The sequence below is a fragment of the Oncorhynchus tshawytscha genome, linkage group LG31, assembly GCF_018296145.1.
Source record: "Oncorhynchus tshawytscha isolate Ot180627B linkage group LG31, Otsh_v2.0, whole genome shotgun sequence".
Lineage (NCBI taxonomy): Eukaryota > Metazoa > Chordata > Actinopteri > Salmoniformes > Salmonidae > Oncorhynchus > Oncorhynchus tshawytscha.
Genome location: NC_056459.1, coordinates 38,138,847 through 38,156,583, shown reverse-complemented (window position 1 = coordinate 38,156,583; position 17,737 = coordinate 38,138,847).

Here is a 17,737-nt window from a genome sequence, read left to right as displayed (position 1 = left end):
GCTTTGTGATGGCCACTCCAATTGCTTGACTTTGTTGTCATTAAGCCATTTTGCCACAACTTTGGAAGTATGCTTGGGGTCATTGTCCATTTTGTGGAGTGGTTGAAAAATTAGTTTAGTTAATGACTCCAACCTAAGTGTATGTAAACTTCCGACCTCAACTGTATGTTGACTAGGACGTTACTTTAGCTAATATGATGACAACGATATAGGCTGTGTAGCGGTGTGGCTTGGAAAATATTTTTTCGCTTGGTCATATACAGCTGATGTGCATTGAAGTTCACAGGTGAAAGGAGGAAAGTACAGAACGTAGATTCCAGTAGGAATACAACGTGGCTGCTTTGAAACTGTGAAATGTGTTTACGAGTGATCAGGGGTGTATTCATTCTGCCGAATCTGTTGAAAAACGTTTCTTAAACAGAAGCAAACAGAACAAAACAGGGATAAACAACAACAACTGAAATTGTCAAATAGAAACTCTCGTTTGCAACTCTTGGACTTATGATTACACCCACTGTCAGCTAGATACAGGCAAGAGTGGGCAAGGCGGTATTGCGGTATTGAATGTGTCACTGTCAACTCCAAACTTTCTCTCAACCTGTGTGCACCTACGTTGCACAATTTCATTCATAGTCTTGGTTGTAACAACCTCATGATGGGTACAGGGACAACTAGAGTATGATGTAGTAGCCTGAACCTATCGATGTTACATTGGACAGGGTGAATGGAATATGAATGTCAGTCATCCAATATGCTGTAATTGAAAAAAGGTCATTAAAATACAATATCATCATCCATCCTCATCATCCTCGCACCGACCGCCACTGGTACACACACATATATATACATACGCACAACACAGCCACGCAAACACACACGAGCCAAGATGAAGGACAGAGAAGGAGGTTGGAGAGAAGGATAGGAGAGAAGGAAAGGAAAGAAGGAAAGGAGAGAAGGATAGGAGAGAAGGAAAGGACAGAAGGATAGGTGAGAGGGATAGGAGAGAAGGATAGGAGAGAAGCAAAGGAGAGAAGTAAAGGAAAGGAGAGATGGATAGGAGAGAAGGATAGGTGAGAGGGATAGGAGAGAGGAATGGGAGAGAAGGAAAGGAAAGAAGGAAAGGAGAGAAGGATAGGAGATAAGGAAAGGAGAGAAGGAAAGGAAAGGAGAGAAGGATAGGAGAGAAGGATAGGAGAGAAGGATAGGTGAGAGGGATAGGAGAGAGGAATAGGAGAGACGGAGAGTGGGGAGAAGGAAAGGAGAGAAGGATAGGAGAGAAGGATTTGTGAGAGGGATAGGAGAGGAATCGGAGAGAAGGAGAGGGGGAGAAGGAAAGGAGAGAAGGAAAGGAAAGGAGAGTAGGATAGGAGAGAAGGATAGGTGAGAGGGATAGGAGAGAGGAATAGGAGAGAAGGGAGAAGGAAAGGAGAGAAGGAAAGAGACAACAGGGAGAATGAGGGATGAGGCAGATGTCATCAGGCCACTTAGATTTCTACTGAGAGTGAATATAAAACAGAGACAGGAAGGGAAGCGAGGGGAAAACTGTAATTAAGGTGATCAATCTGACGACAAAAATATCCCAAAGCTGCTAAAAATCAAAACCAATCAATTTGTCACCGACAATAACAGGTGTAGACTTCACTGTGAAATGCTTGGAACCCTTCACAACAATGCAGTTTAAAAATAAATAGTAAAACAAGAGGAAGAAACAGATCAATGTGGAGCTATATACAGGGAGTACCAGTACCAGATCAATGTGGAGCTATATACAGTAAGTACCAGATCAATGTGGAGCTATATACAGGGAGTACCAGTACCAGATCAATGTGGAGCTATATACAGGGAGTACCAGATCAATGTGGAGCTATATACAGGGAGTACCAGATCAATGTGGAGCTATATACAGGAAGTACCAGATCAATGTGGAGCTATATACAGGAAGTACCAGATCAATGTGGAGCTATATACAGGAAGTACCAGATCAATGTGGAGCTATATACAGGGAGTACCAGATCAATGTGGAGCTATATACAGGGAGTACCAGTACCAGATCAATGTGGAGCTATATACAGGAGTACCAGTACCAGATCAATGTGGAGCTATATACAGGAGTACCAGATCAATGTGGAGCTATATACAGGACGTACCAGTACCAGATCAATGTGGAGCTATATACAGGAGTACCAGATCAATGTGGAGCTATATACAGGGAGTACCAGATCAATGTGGAGCTATATACAGGGAGTACCAGATCAATGTGGAGCTATATACAGTAACTACCAGATCAATGTGGAGCTATATACAGGGAGTACCAGATCAATGTGGAGCTATATACAGGGAGTACCAGATCAATGTGGAGCTATATACAGTAACTACCAGATCAATGTGGAGCTATATACAGGGAGTACCAGATCAATGTGGAGCTATATACAGGAAGTACCAGATCAATGTGGAGCTATATACAGGAAGTACCAGATCAATGTGGAGCTATATACAGGGAGTACCAGAGCAATGTGGAGCTATATACAGGGAGTACCAGTACCAGATCAATGTGGAGCTATATACAGGAAGTACCAGATCAATGTGGAGCTATATACAGGGAGTACCAGATCAATGTGGAGCTATATACAGGGAGTACCAGTACCAGATCAATGTGGAGCTATATACAGGAAGTACCAGATCAATGTGGAGCTATATACAGGGAGTACCAGATCAATGTGGAGCTATATACAGGACGTACCAGTACCAGATCAATGTGGAGCTATATACAGGGAGTACCAGATCAATGTGGAGCTATATACAGGGAGTACCAGATCAATGTGGAGCTATATACAGGGAGTACCAGATCAATGTGGAGCTATATACAGTAACTACCAGATCAATGTGGAGCTATATACAGGAGTACCAGATCAATGTGGAGCTATATACAGGGAGTACCAGATCAATGTGGAGCTTTATACAGTAACTACCAGATCAATGTGGAGCTATATACAGGGAGTTCCAGATCAATGTGGAGCTATATACAGGGAGTACCAGATCAATGTGGAGCTATATACAGGAAGTACCAGATCAATGTGGAGCTATATACAGGGAATACCAGATAATTGTGGAGCTATATACAGGGAGTTCCAGTACCAGATCAATGTGGAGCTATATAGAGGGAGTACCAGTAACAGATCAATGTGGAGCTATATACAGGGAGTACCAGATCAATGTGGAGCAATATACAGGAAGTACCAGATCAATGTGGAGCTATATATAGGGAGTACCAGATCAATGTGGAGCTATATACAGGGAGTACCAGATCAATTTGGAGCTATATAGAGGAAGTACCAGATCAATGTGGAGCTATATACAGGGAGTACCAGATCAATGTGGAGATATATACAGGGAGTACCAGATCAATGTGGAGCTATATACAGGAAGTACCAGTACCAGATCAATGTGGAGCAATATACAGGGAGTACCAGATGAATGTGGAGCTATATACAGGAAGTACCAGATCAATGTGGAGCTATATACAGGAAGTATCAGTACCAGATCAATGTGGAGCTATATACAGGAGTACCAGTACCAGATCAATGTGGAGCTATATACAGGAGTACCAGTACCAGATCAATGTGGAGCTATATACAGGGAGTACCAGATGAATGTGGAGCTATATACAGGAGTACCAGTACCAGATCAATGTGGAGCTATATACAGGGAGTACCAGTACCAGATCAATGTAGAGCTATATACAGGGAGTACCAGATCAATGTGGAGCTATATACAGTAAGTACCAAATCAATGTGGAGCTATATACAGGGAGTACCAGTACCAGATCAATGTGGAGCTATATACAGGGAGTACCAGTACCAGATCAATGTGGAGCTATATACAGGGAGTACCAGATCAATGTGGAGCTATATACAGTAAGTACCAAATCAATGTGGAGCTATATACAGGGAGTACCAGTACCAGATCAATGTGGAGCTATATACAGGGAGTACCAGATCAATGTGGAGCTATATACAGGAGTACCAGTACCAGATCAATGTGGAGCTATATACAGGGAGTACCAGTACCAGATCAATGTAGAGCTATATACAGGGAGTACCAGATCAATGTGGAGCTATATACAGGAGTACCAGTACCAGATCAATGTGGAGCTATATACAGGGAGTACCAGTACCAGATCAATGTGGAGCTATATACAGGGAGTACCAGATCAATGTGGAGCTATATACAGGGAGTACCAGATCAATGTGGAGCTATATACAGTAAGTACCAAATCAATGTGGAGCTATATACAGGGAGTACCAGTACCAGATCAATGTGGAGCTATATACAGGGAGTACCAGTACCAGATCAATGTGGAGCTATATACAGGAGTACCAGTACCAGATCAATGTACGGAGGTATGAGGTATTTGAGGTAGATATGTACACGAAGGCAGTGTAAAGTGACTAGGCATCAGGATAGATAATAATAAGGTATTTGAGGTAGATATGTACACGAAGGCAGTGTAAAGTGACTAGGCATCAGGATAGATAATAAGGTATTTGAGGTAGATATGTACACAAAGGCAGTGTAAAGTGACTAGGCATCTGGATAGATAATAAGGTATTTGAGGTAGATATGTACACGAAGGCAGTGTAAAGTGACTAGGCATCAGGATAGATAATAATAAGGTATTTGAGGTAGATATGTACACAAAGGCAGTGTAAAGTGACTAGGCATCTGGATAGATAATAATAAGGTATTTGAGGTAAATAATGTAAATAATAAATAATAAGTAATGTAATGTATGTGAATGTGTGGGAAGGTAAAAGTAGTTTGTGTGAATGAGTGTGTAAATTGTGTGTATATATAGTCTAGTGAGTGTGTATATAGTGTGTATATATAGTCTAGTGAGTGTGTAAATTGTGTGTATATAGTCTAGTGAGTGTGTATATAGTGTGTATATAGTCTAGTGAGTGTGTATATAGTGTGTATATAGTCTAGTGAGTGTGTATATGGTGTGTGTATATAGTCTAGTGAGTGTGTATATAGTGTGTGTATATAGTCTAGTGAGTGTGTATATAGTGTGTATATAGTCTAGTGAGTGTGTATATAGTGTGTATATACTGTGTATATAGTCTAGTGAGTGTGTATATAGTGTTTATATAGTCTATTGAGTGTGTATATAGTGTGTATATAGTCTAGTGAGTGTGTATATAGTGTATATATAGTCTAGTGAGTGTGTATATACTGTGTATATAGTCTAGTGAGTGTGTATATAGTGTGTATATATAGTCTAGTGAGTGTGTATATTGTGTGTATATAGTGTGTATATACTGTGTATATAGTCTAGTGAGTGTGTATATAGTGTCTATATAGTGTGTATATAGTCTAGTGAGTGTGTATATAGTGTGTATATAGTGTATATATAGTCTAGTGAGTGTGTATATACTGTGTATATAGTCTAGTGAGTGTGTATATAGTGTGTATATAGTGTATATATAGTCTAGTGAGTGTGTATATACTGTGTATATAGTCTAGTGAGTGTGTATATAGTGTGTATATATAGTCTAGTGAGTGTGTATATAGTGTGTATATATAGTCTAGTGAGTGTGTATATTGTGTGTATATATAGTCTAGTGAGTGTGTATATAGTGTGTATATATAGTCTAGTGAGTGTGTATATTGTGTGTATATATAGTCTAGTGAGTGTGTATATAGTGTGTATATAGTGTGTATATACTGTGTATATAGTCTAGTGAGTGTGTATATAGTGTGTATATATAGTCTAGTGAGTGTATATATATAGTCTAGTATCTTCAAAAATGAGCAATAATTTTTGTGAAGAGACCACTGGTACAATATCAGTGTTTCGGCGCGCGATGAGGAGGGCTCGTCCTTCCAATTTTGCTTTCCTATTGATCATACTACTTTCCGTATGAAATATTATAGTTAATTTACATTTTAGAGTACCTGAGGATAAAGTACAAACGTCATTTGACTTGTTGACATTTAGCGGGAGCTTTTTGGATTCCTTTCTCTGCATGTTGAACGATTACTGAAATCGATGGCGCCAACTAAACAGACTTTTTGGGATATGAAGAAGGATTTTATCTAATAAAACAACCATTCATGCTGGGAGCCTTGGGATTGCCAACAGGACGCTATAGCGGGTAGCCTATCCCTAAACATTGATTATCACAATTCCTGAATTTTAATCCCAGTAAAAATTCCCTGTCTTAGGTCAGTTAGGATCACCACTTTATTTTAAGAATGTGAAATGTCAGAATAATAGTAGAGCGAATGATTTATTTCAGCTTTTAATTCTTTCGTCACATTCCCAGTGGGTCAGAAGTTTACATACACTCAATTGGTATTTGGTAGCATTGCCTTTAAATTGTTTAAATTGGGGCAAACGTATTCGGGTAGCCTTCCACAAGCTTCCCACAAGAAGTTGGGTGAATTTTGGCCCATTCCTCCTGACAGAGCTGGTGTAACTGAGTCAGGTTTGTAGGCCTCCTTGCTCGCACACGCTTTTTCAGTTTTGCCCACACATTTTCTATAGGATTGAGGTCAGGGCTATGTGATGGGCTATGCCACTCCAATAACTTCACTTTGTTGTCCTTAAGCCATTTTGCCACAACTTTGGAAGTATGCTTGGGATCATTGTCCGTTTGGAAGACCCATTTGCGACCAAGCTTTAACTTCCTGACTGATGTCTTGAGATGTTGCTTTAATATATCCACGTAATATTTCTCACAAATATTAAGTTCTGCTTTTCTGATGTATCAAATACTTACTGTATGTCATGCAATAAAATGCAAATTAATTACTTGAAATCATACAATGTGATTTTCTGGATTTTTGTTTTAGATTCCGTCTCTCACAGTTGAAGTGTACCTATGATATAAATTACAGACCTCTACATGCTTTGTAAGTAGGAAAACCTGCAAAATCTGCAGTGTATCAAATACTTGTTTTCCCCACTGTATAGTCTAGTGAGTGTGTATATAGTGTGTATATATAGTCTAGTGAGTGTGTGTGGAGTCTTGATTGTCAGTGCAGATAGTGTGGGTACCGTTAAATGACTATTTAGCAGTCTTATAGCTGCCTGTTGGTCCAACAACCGTTGCTCCAGTACCGTTAGCCGGGTATCAGGTGATGTCAGGAGGTGTCAGAGGAAGGCCCGAATAATTGTTAAAGATTCCAGCCACCAAAGCCATAGACTGTTCATTCTGATACCGTCTGGCTAACGAGTAGTGTTGTTTTCCTAAAGAAGTTAAATCTGCTTCATGTTTTGTTTTCTTGCCAACATTCTAACGAGTATTGTCTCAGTCCTACTTCCCACAGATACTCCCCTACTTCCCGCAGATACTCCCCTACTTCCCACAGATACTCCCCTACTTCCCACAGATACTCCCCTACTTCCCACAGATACTGCAGTACATTCCCCTTCGTGGAGACACCTTCACCTCAGCCCTACTTCCCACAGATACTGCAGTACATTCCCCTTCGTGGAGACACCTTCACGTCAGCCCTACTTCCCACAGATACTGCAGTACATCCCCCTTCATGGAGACACCTTCACCTCAGCCCTACTTCCCACAGATACTGCAGTACATCCCCCTTCATGGAGACACCTTCACGTCAGCCCTACTTCCCACAGATACTGCAGTACATCCCCCTTCATGGAGACACCTTCACCTCAGCCCTACTTCCCACAGATACTGCAGTACATCCCCCTTCATGGAGACACCTTCACCTCAGCCCTACTTCCCACAGATACTGCAGTACATCCCCCTTCATGGAGACACCTTCACGTCAGCCCTACTTCCCACAGATACTGCAGTACATCCCCCTTCATGGAGACACCTTCACCTCAGCCCTACTTCCCACAGATACTGCAGTACATCCCCCTTCATGGAGACACCTTCACGTCAGCCCTACTTCCCACAGATACTGCAGTACATCCCCTTCATGGAGACACCTTCACGTCAGCCCTACTTCCCACAGATACTGCAGTACATCCCCCTTCATGGAGACACCTTCACGTCAGCCCTACTTCCCACAGATACTGCAGTACATCCCCTTCATGGAGACACCTTCACCTCAGCCCTACTTCCCACAGATACTGCAGTACATCCCCCTTCATGGAGACACCTTCACCTCAGCCCTACTTCCCACAGATACTGCAGTACATCCCCCTTCATGGAGACACCTTCACGTCAGCCCTACTTCCCACAGATACTGCAGTACATCCCCCTTCATGGAGACACCTTCACCTCAGCCCTACTTCCCACAGATACTGCAGTACATCCCCCTTCATGGAGACACCTTCACGTCAGCCCTACTTCCCACAGATACTGCAGTACATCCCCCTTCATGGAGACACCTTCACGTCAGCCCTACTTCCCACAGATACTGCAGTACATCCCCCTTCATGGAGACACCTTCACGTCAGCCCTACTTCCCACAGATACTGCAGTACATCCCCCTTCATGGAGACACCTTCACGTCAGCCCTACTTCCCACAGATACTGCAGTACATCCCCCTTCATGGAGACACCTTCACCTCAGCCCTACTTCCCACAGATACTGCAGTACATCCCCCTTCATGGAGACACCTTCACCTCAGCCCTACTTCCCACAGATACTGCAGTACATCCCCCTTCATGGAGACACCTTCACCTCAGCCCTACTTCCCACAGATACTGCAGTACATCCCCTTCATGGAGACACCTTCACGTCAGCCCTACTTCCCACAGATACTGCAGTACATCCCCCTTCATGGAGACACCTTCACCTCAGCCCTACTTCCCACAGATACTGCAGTACATCCCCCTTCATGGAGACACCTTCACGTCAGCCCTACTTCCCACAGATACTGCCATACATTACTACATACCCCATTCAAACTGAAGAAGGACATTGCCGAGACTCTCTTCTCCTTTCTTCTAAAAAGTTAATATATTTTCTATCATTATTCTCTCCTCTTTTAAATCACCCTCATAACTCCTTCAGGGATTGGCTCTGTCACACGAGGGCCATGGCCTCATAAGCTGTCCCTTTCTGTGCCTGTCAGAATAAAACCCTGAGCTGAGGGGGCTTTGAGACAGACACGGGCGTCAAGACACATCCCCTGTCTGGAAAATGCAAACCCCTTTTTCACCAGGCTAAATTAAACGATCATGCTTTTGTCCTCTCAGTTCTACTGCTTCGGAGAGAAGACCAGGCGTACGGCATCGAGCACTCTCAACCATTGCGACTCCCGGCTACACGGCCCTCCCCGCCCTCTCTTCGGCACATCAGATCACGCCTCCATTTGTGGTGATCACTGTTCAATGTTGGTCTGACCAATCGGAATCTATGCTTCAAAGATTGTATTGATCAAGCGGACTGGGAAGTGTTCCGGGTTGCCTCTGAGAATAGTATTGATGTATACACTGTCTCAGTGACTGGGTTTATCAGAGAGTGCATAGAGGATGTTGTTCCCATGGTGAGTGGGTTAATCAGGAAGTGTATAGAGGATGTTGTTCCCATGGTGAGTGGGTTAATCAGGAAGTGTATAGAGGATGTTGTTCCCACTGTGATGACTAGAACTTAACCAAACTGTGGATAGATCGCAGCATTCACGCAAAACTAAAAGCGCAAACTACCACATTTAACCACGTCAAGGTGTCTGGGAACATGGGCGTGCCCAAACTACCACATTTAACCACGTCAAGGTGTCTGGGACCACCAACACTGGCCACTGCCACTCACGAGGACTGTGAGTTCTCGTTCTCTGTGGCCAAAGTGAGTAAGAAATGTAGGCGTGTTAACAGTCATAAAGCATCCCTAACCGCGTCCTGAGAGCATGTGCAGACCAGCTGGCTGGAGTGTTTAATGACAGTCTCTCCAGATCCGAATTAATTCAAAATGAAAAGCTGAAATGTATTGAAGCATTTAAAAAAACACAGACATTGAATATCCCTTTGAACATGGTGAATTGATTAATTACACTTTGGATGGTGTATCAATACACCCAGTCACTACAAAGATACAGGCGTCCTTCCTAACTCAGTTGCTGGAGAGGAAGGAAACCGCTCACCATGATGCCAATGGTGACAGTTACAGAGTGTATTTGCTGTGATAGGAGAAAACTGAGGATGGATCAACAACATTGTATTTACTCCACAATACTATCCTAATGACAGAGTGAAAAGAACAAAGCCTGTACAGAATACAAATATTCCAAAACATGCATCCTGTTTGCAAACAAGGCACTAAAGTCATACTGCAAAAAATGTGGCAAAGAAAAATGTACTGAATGTCCTGAATACAAAGCATTATGTTTGTGGCAAATGCCACACATCACCGGGTACCACCTTCCATATTGTCAAGCATGGTGGTGGCTACATCATGTTATGGGTATGCTTGTTATCGGCAAGGACTAAGGAGTTTTTTAGGATGAAAATAAATGGAATAGAGCTAAGCACAGGCAAAATCCTAGAGGGAAACCTGGTTCTGTGTGCTTTCTAACAGACACAGAGACAAATTCACCTTTCACAGGACAATAACCTAAAACACAAGGCCAAAAATACACTAGAGTTGCTTACCAAGACACATCAAATCAAATCGTATTGGTCACATACTGCACACATATTTGGCAGATGTTATAGCAGGTGTAGCGAAATATTTGTGTTTCTAGCTCCAACAGTGCACTAACAATTCACAACAATACAGACAAATCTAAAATAATTGAATTAAGAAATATAAGAATATAAGAATGAGCAATGTTGGAGTGGCATTCACTAAAATACAGTAGAATATAATACAGTAAACACATATAAAATGAGTAAACATGGTTAAAGTGACCAGTGTTCCATTATTAAAGTGACCAGTGTTCCATTATTAAAGTGACCAGTGTTCCATTATTAAAGTGACCAGTGTTCCATTATTAAAGTGCCCAGTGTTCCATTATTAAAGTGACCAGTGTTCCATTATTAAAGTGACCAGTGTTCCATTATTAAAGTGACCAGTGTTCCATTATTAAAGTGCCCAGTGTTCCATTATTAAAGTGACCAGTGTTCCATTATTAAAGTGACCAGTGTTCCATTATTAAAGTGACCAGTGTTCCATTATTAAAGTGACTAGTGTTCCATTATTAAAGTGACCAGTGTTCCATTATTATAGTGACCAGTGTTCCATTATTAAAGTGACCAGTGATTCCATGTCTATGTATATAGGGCAGCAGCCTCTAAGGTGCAGGGTTGAGTAACCGGGTGGTAACTGGTAGCCTCTAAGGCACAGGGTTGAGTAACCAGGTGGTAACTGGTAGCCTCTAAGGCACAGGGTTGAGTGACCGGGTGGAAGCCGGCTAGTGATTATTATTTTTAACAGTCTGATGGCCTTGAAATAGAAGCTGTTTTCCAGTCTCTCGGTCCCACCTTTTGTGCACCTGTACTGACCTGTACTGACCTCGCCTTCTGGATGGTAGTGGGGTGAACAGGCAGTGGCTTGGGTGGTTAATGACCTTGATGATCTTTGTGGCCTTCCTGTGACATCGGGTGCTGTAGGTGTCTTGGAGGGCAGGCAGTATGTCCCAGGTGATGTATTGGGCAGACCTCACTTCCCTCTGGAGAGTCCTATGTTTGCGGGCGGTGCAGTTCCAGTATCAGGCAGTGATACAGCCCGACAGGATGCTCTCAATTGTGTATCTATAAACGTTGTTGAGGGTCTTGTGGGGCCAAATTTCTTCAGCCTCCTGAGGTTGAAGAGGCGCTGTTGCCTTCTTCACCACACTATCTGTGTGGGTGGACCATTTCAGATTGTCCTTGATGTGTATGCCGAGGAACTTGAAGCTTTCTCCACTACGGTCCCGTCGATGTGGATAGGGGGGTGTTCCCTCTGCTCTTTCCTGAAGTCCACGATCAGCTCCTTAGTTTTGTTGACGTTGAGCGAGAGGTTATTTTCCTGGCCCCATTCTCCCAGGGACCTCACCTCCTCCCTGTAGGCCGTCTCGTCTTTGTTGGTAATCAGGCCTACTACTGTTCTGTCGTCTGCAAACTTCATGATTGAGTTAGAGGCGTACGTGGCCACACAGTCATGGGTGAACACTGAGTACAGGTTGGGGCTGAGCACACACCCTTGTGGGGCCCCTGTGTTGAGGATCAGCGAAGTGGAGGTGTTGTTTCCTACCTTCACCACATGGGGGCGATCCGTCAGGAAGTCCAGGATCCAATTGCACAGGGTGAGGTTCAGACCCAGGGTCTCCGGCTTAATGATGAGTTTGAAGTGTACTATGGTGTTGAAGGCTGAGCTGTTGTCAATGAACAGCATTCTTACATAGTTATTCCTCTTGTCCAGATGGGATAGGGCAGTGTGCAGTGTGCAGTGTGATGGCGAATGCATCGCATGTGGATCTTTTGGGGCGGTAAGCAAATTGAAGTGGGTCCTGGGTGTCGGGTAAGGTAGAGGTGATATGATCCTTAACTAGCTGAGAACGCGACTAGTGATTCCGTTTTGCCTGTTTGATTGCCTTATGCTATAGTATAACTATACTGTTTGTATTCAACCATATTACCAGTCACCTTGCCGAGGTTAAATGCAGTGGTTCGCGCTTTCAGATTTGCACGCATGTTGCCATCTCTCCACGGTTTCTGGTTTGGGTAGGTTTTAATAGTCATAGTGGGGACAACATCCCTATACACTTCCTGATGAACTCAGTCACTGTGTTTGTGTTTTCCTGAATGTTATTCTCTGAGGCTCCCCGGAACATATCCCAGTCCGAGTGATCAAAACAATCTTCAAGCATAGATTCCGATTGGTCAGACCAGCATTGAATAGACCTTAACATGGTTACTTCCTGTTTGAGTTTATGCCTATAAGAAGGGAGGAGCAAAATAGAGTCTTGATCGGATTTGCCAAAGGGAGGGTGGAGGAGCGTGAGTATAGAGTCAATGTGTTGATTGGACTTCCCTCAAATTTGCTTTGTTAAAATCCCCAGCTACAATTAATGTTGCATCAGGATATGTGGTTTCCAGTTTGCACAAAGTACAGTGTAGTTTTTTGAGGGCCTACGTGGTATCTGCTTTAAGGGTGAATATACACAGCGAAGACTATCAGCGAAGAAAATGATCTTGTGAGGTAATACGGTCAGCATTTGATTGTGAAGTATTGTAGGTCGGGTGAACAAAAGGACTTTAGTTTCTGTACATCATCACGATCACATCATGAGTAGTTAATCATGAAACATACACCTCCACCTTTCTTCTTCCCAGAGAGTTCTTTATTCCTTTCTGTGTGATGTACTGAGAACCCAGCTGGCTGTATGGACAGGGACAGTATATTCGGAGAGAGACATGATTCCGTGAAACATAGTATGTTACAGTCCCTGATGTCTCTGGAAGTAGATCTCTGGGAGGAGATCTTTGCCCTGAGCTCGTCTACTTTATTATCCAGAGACTGAACTTTAGCGAGTAATATACTCGGAAGTGGTGGATGGTGTGCCCGCCTCCTGAGTCAGACTAGAAGTCCACTCCGGATACCTCTTCTCCACCTGCGGCATCTTGGAGCAGCCACTGGGAAGTTAAATTGCCCTGAGAAGTATGAAGAAAGGATCCAATTCGGGAAAGTCGTATTCCTGGCCATAATACTGGTGAGACACTGAATGTTCCTGAGTGGCCTAGTTACAGTTTTGACTTAAATCGGCTTGAACATCTATGGCAAGACTTGAAATGTCTGTCTAGCAATGATTAACAAGCAACTTGACAGAGCTTGAAGAATTTTCTAAATAATTGTTTTATGATTATTGCACCATCTAAATGGGCAAAGCTCTTAGAGACACAGACAAACTCACAGCCATAATCACTGCCAAAGGTGATTCTAACATGTATTGACGCGTGTAAATGCGTATGTAAATGAGATATTTTAATATTTCATTTTCAACAAATGTATAAACATAAAAAATAAAAAGATGTTTTCCTTTTTCATTATATTGTGAGTAGATGAGAAAACAAATCTATGTATTCCATTTTGAATTCAGGTTGTAACAAAAACATGTGGAATAAGTCAAGGGGAATACTTTCTGAAGGCCCTGTATCAGTCAAGGGGTGTGAATACTTTCTGAAGGCCCTGTATCAGTCAAGGGGAGGAATACTTTCTGAAGGCCCTGTATCAGTCAAGGGGTGTGAATACTTTCTGAAGGCCCTGTATCAGTCAAGGGGTATGAATACTTTCTGAAGGCCCTGTATCAGTCAAGGGGAGGAATACTTTCTGAAGGCCCTGTTTCAGTCAAGGGGTATGAATACTTTCTGAAGGCCCTGTATCAGTCAAGGGGTATGAATACTTTCTGAAGGCCCTGTATCAGTCAAGGGGTATGAATACTTTCTGAAGGCCCTGTATCAGTCAAGGGGTATGAATACTTTCTGAAGGCCCTGTATCAGTCAAGGGGTATGAATACTTTCTGAAGGCCCTGTATCAGTCAAGGGGTATGAATACTTTCTGAAGGCCCTGTATCATCAGAATACAAGGCTCTGTATCAGAATACATTCTGAAGGCTCTGTATCAGTCAAGGGGTATGAATACTTTCTGAAGGCCCTGTATCAGTCAAGGGGTATGAATACTTTCTGAAGGCTCTGTATATGCCGACAAAAATCAAGGCATTTAACGGGTTAACATTCCAAGTCTCCAGAAAGGTGACATCACCGCGCTAAACTAAACTAAACTAAGCTAGCTCTGAGCTTGCTACCTGACACATGCACAACACACCCTCCAAAGTCTCTGTCAACATCACTGACCAATACGAGCAAAATACATTTTACGGGCGACAGTACTCTAAGTTCTTTAGTTCCACGGAAAGATGACATTACTCTGCGAAGCTACACTAAACTAGCTATCTGACATGCAGCGTCAGCATCACAGATTAATAAACCAGGAAATAAGCTTTAGTACAGACATCTATTACCTAAACATAAACAGATCACCTCATTCCCATAGCAGGGAATTAAATCATACGGTCCTCTCCGTACATTTTCCAGACTTACTTTTACACTTGGGTAGGGTGTTGCTCCACTGTCCGTTGGACTGGCAGTGAGACTTAACCGCACCCTGCAGGACATAGCCGGTGTTGCACGCGAAGTGCACAATATCGTTCAGGTTGAACTGCGTTCCCTGAGTAAAGCCAAAGGAAGGGTTGCCTGGATGACCACATGTGATCGCTATGGAGACAAGGAAAATATAGAGAATATCTATCACTATACATGTCTAAAGTTAATACAAGCTGTCAACGCTATCCCAAAACACATCAGTCATATGTTCTCAAATATTATTACACCTTAGCCAGTAGGTCCCTAGTTTACATCCAATGATATTCATTACTCTATAGGAAGACCCTAGTCTGCATCCAATGATATTCATTACTCTATAGGAAGACCCTAGTCTACATCCAATGATATTCATTACTCTATAGGAAGACCCTAGTCTACATCCAATGATATTCATTACTCTATAGGAAGACCCTAGTCTACATCCAATGATATTCATTACTCTATAGGAAGACCCTAGTCTACATCCAATGATATTCATTACTCTATAGGAAGACCCTAGTCTACATCCAATGATATTCATTACTCTATAGGAAGACCCTAGTCTACATCCAATGATATTCATTACTCTATAGGAAGACCCTAGTCTACATCCAATGATATTCATTACTCTATAGGAAGACCCTAGTCTACATCCAATGATATTCATTACTCTATAGGAAGACCCTAGTCTACATCCAATGATATTCATTACTCTATAGGAAGACCCTAGTCTACATCCAATGATATTCATTACTCTATAGGAAGACCCTAGTCTACATCCAATGATATTCATTACTCTATAGGAAGACCCTAGTCTACATCCAATGATATTCATTACTCTATAGGAAGACCCTAGTCTACATCCAATGATATTCATTACTCTATAGGAAGACCCTAGTTTACATCCAATGATATTCATTACTCTATAGGAAGTCCCTAGTCTACATCCAATGATATTCATTACTCTATAGGAAGACCCTAGTCTACATCCAATGATATTCATTACTCTATAGGAAGACCCTAGTCTACATCCAATGATATTCACCTATAGGAAGACCCTAGTCTGCACATCCAATGATATTCATTTCTATAGGAAGACCCTAGTTTACATCCAATGATATTCATTATTCTATGCTTTTTCCCTTCTCTTTCTGGGAATGTTCCAACTGGGATTTCTGTAAAAGCCTGGTAGACTTTTTTTGTTTAAGACCCTAGTCTACATCCAATGATATTCATTACTCTATAGTGAAGACCCTAGTCACATCCAATATCTCTGGGTACTACATTTGAAGACCCTAGTCTACATCCAATGTTATTCATTCTATAGGAAGACACTATCTCTATACGTCCCCATACACCTATCAGGAGACACTAGGGTTGTTTAACCCAAACTTTCCCAGAATGCCCAGGTTTTCTAGAAATATATGGAGAATATCCTGTATTCCCTATTTAGCCCTATCTTTCTGGGAATGTTCCAACCCATTTCATAGCCACTATCTCTGGTAGACTTTTTTTGTTTAACCCATATCATAGCCACTATCTCTGGGTACCATATCATAGCCACTATCTCTGGGTACTGTTTAACCCATATCATAGCCACTATCTCTGGGTACTGTTTAACCCATATCATAGCCACTATCTCTGGGTACTGTTTAACCCATATCATAGCCACTATCTCTGGGTACTGTTTAACCCATATCATAGCCACTATCTCTGTTTAACCCATATCATAGCCACTATCTCTGGGTACTGTTTAACCCATATCATAGCCACTATCTCTGGGTACTGTTTAACCCATATCATAGCCACTATCTCTGGCACTGTTTAACCCCATATCATAGCCACTATCTCTGGGTACTGTTTAACCCATATCATAGCCCCTATCTCTGGGTACTGTTTAACCAATATCATAGCCACTATCTCTGGGTACCATATCATAGCCACTATCTCTGGGTACTGTTTAACCCATATCATAGCCACGATCTCTGGGTACTGTTTAACCCATATCATAGCCACTATCTCTGGGTACCATACCATAGCCACTATCTCTGGGTACTGTTTAACCCATATCATAGCCACTATCTCTGGGTACTGTTTAACCCATGTCATAGCAACTATCTCTGGGTACCATATCATAGCCACTATCTCTGGGTACTGTTTAACCCATATCATAGCCACTATCTCTGGGTACTGTTTAACCCATATCATAGCCACTATCTCTAGGTACCATATCATAGCCACTATCTCTGGGTACTGTTTAACCCATTTCATAGCCACTATCTCTGGGTACTGTTTAACCCATATCATAGCCCCTATCTCTGGGTACCATATCATAGCCACTATCTCTGGGTACTGTTTAACCCATATCATAGCCACTATCTCTGGGTACTAACCCATATCATTTAACCCTGGGTACCATATCATAGCCACTATCTCTGGGTACTGTTTAACCCATATCATAGCCACTATCTCTGTTTACCATATCATAGCCACTATCTCTGGGTACTGTTTAACCCATATCATAGCCACTATCTCTGGGTACTGTTTAACCCATTTCATATCTCTGGGTACTGTTTAACCCATATCATAGCCACTATCTCTGGGCACTGTTTAACCCATATCATAGCCACTATCTCTGGGTACTTACGGACACAGACAGGGGTGCGCCCAGACCAGCGGTGGTCCTG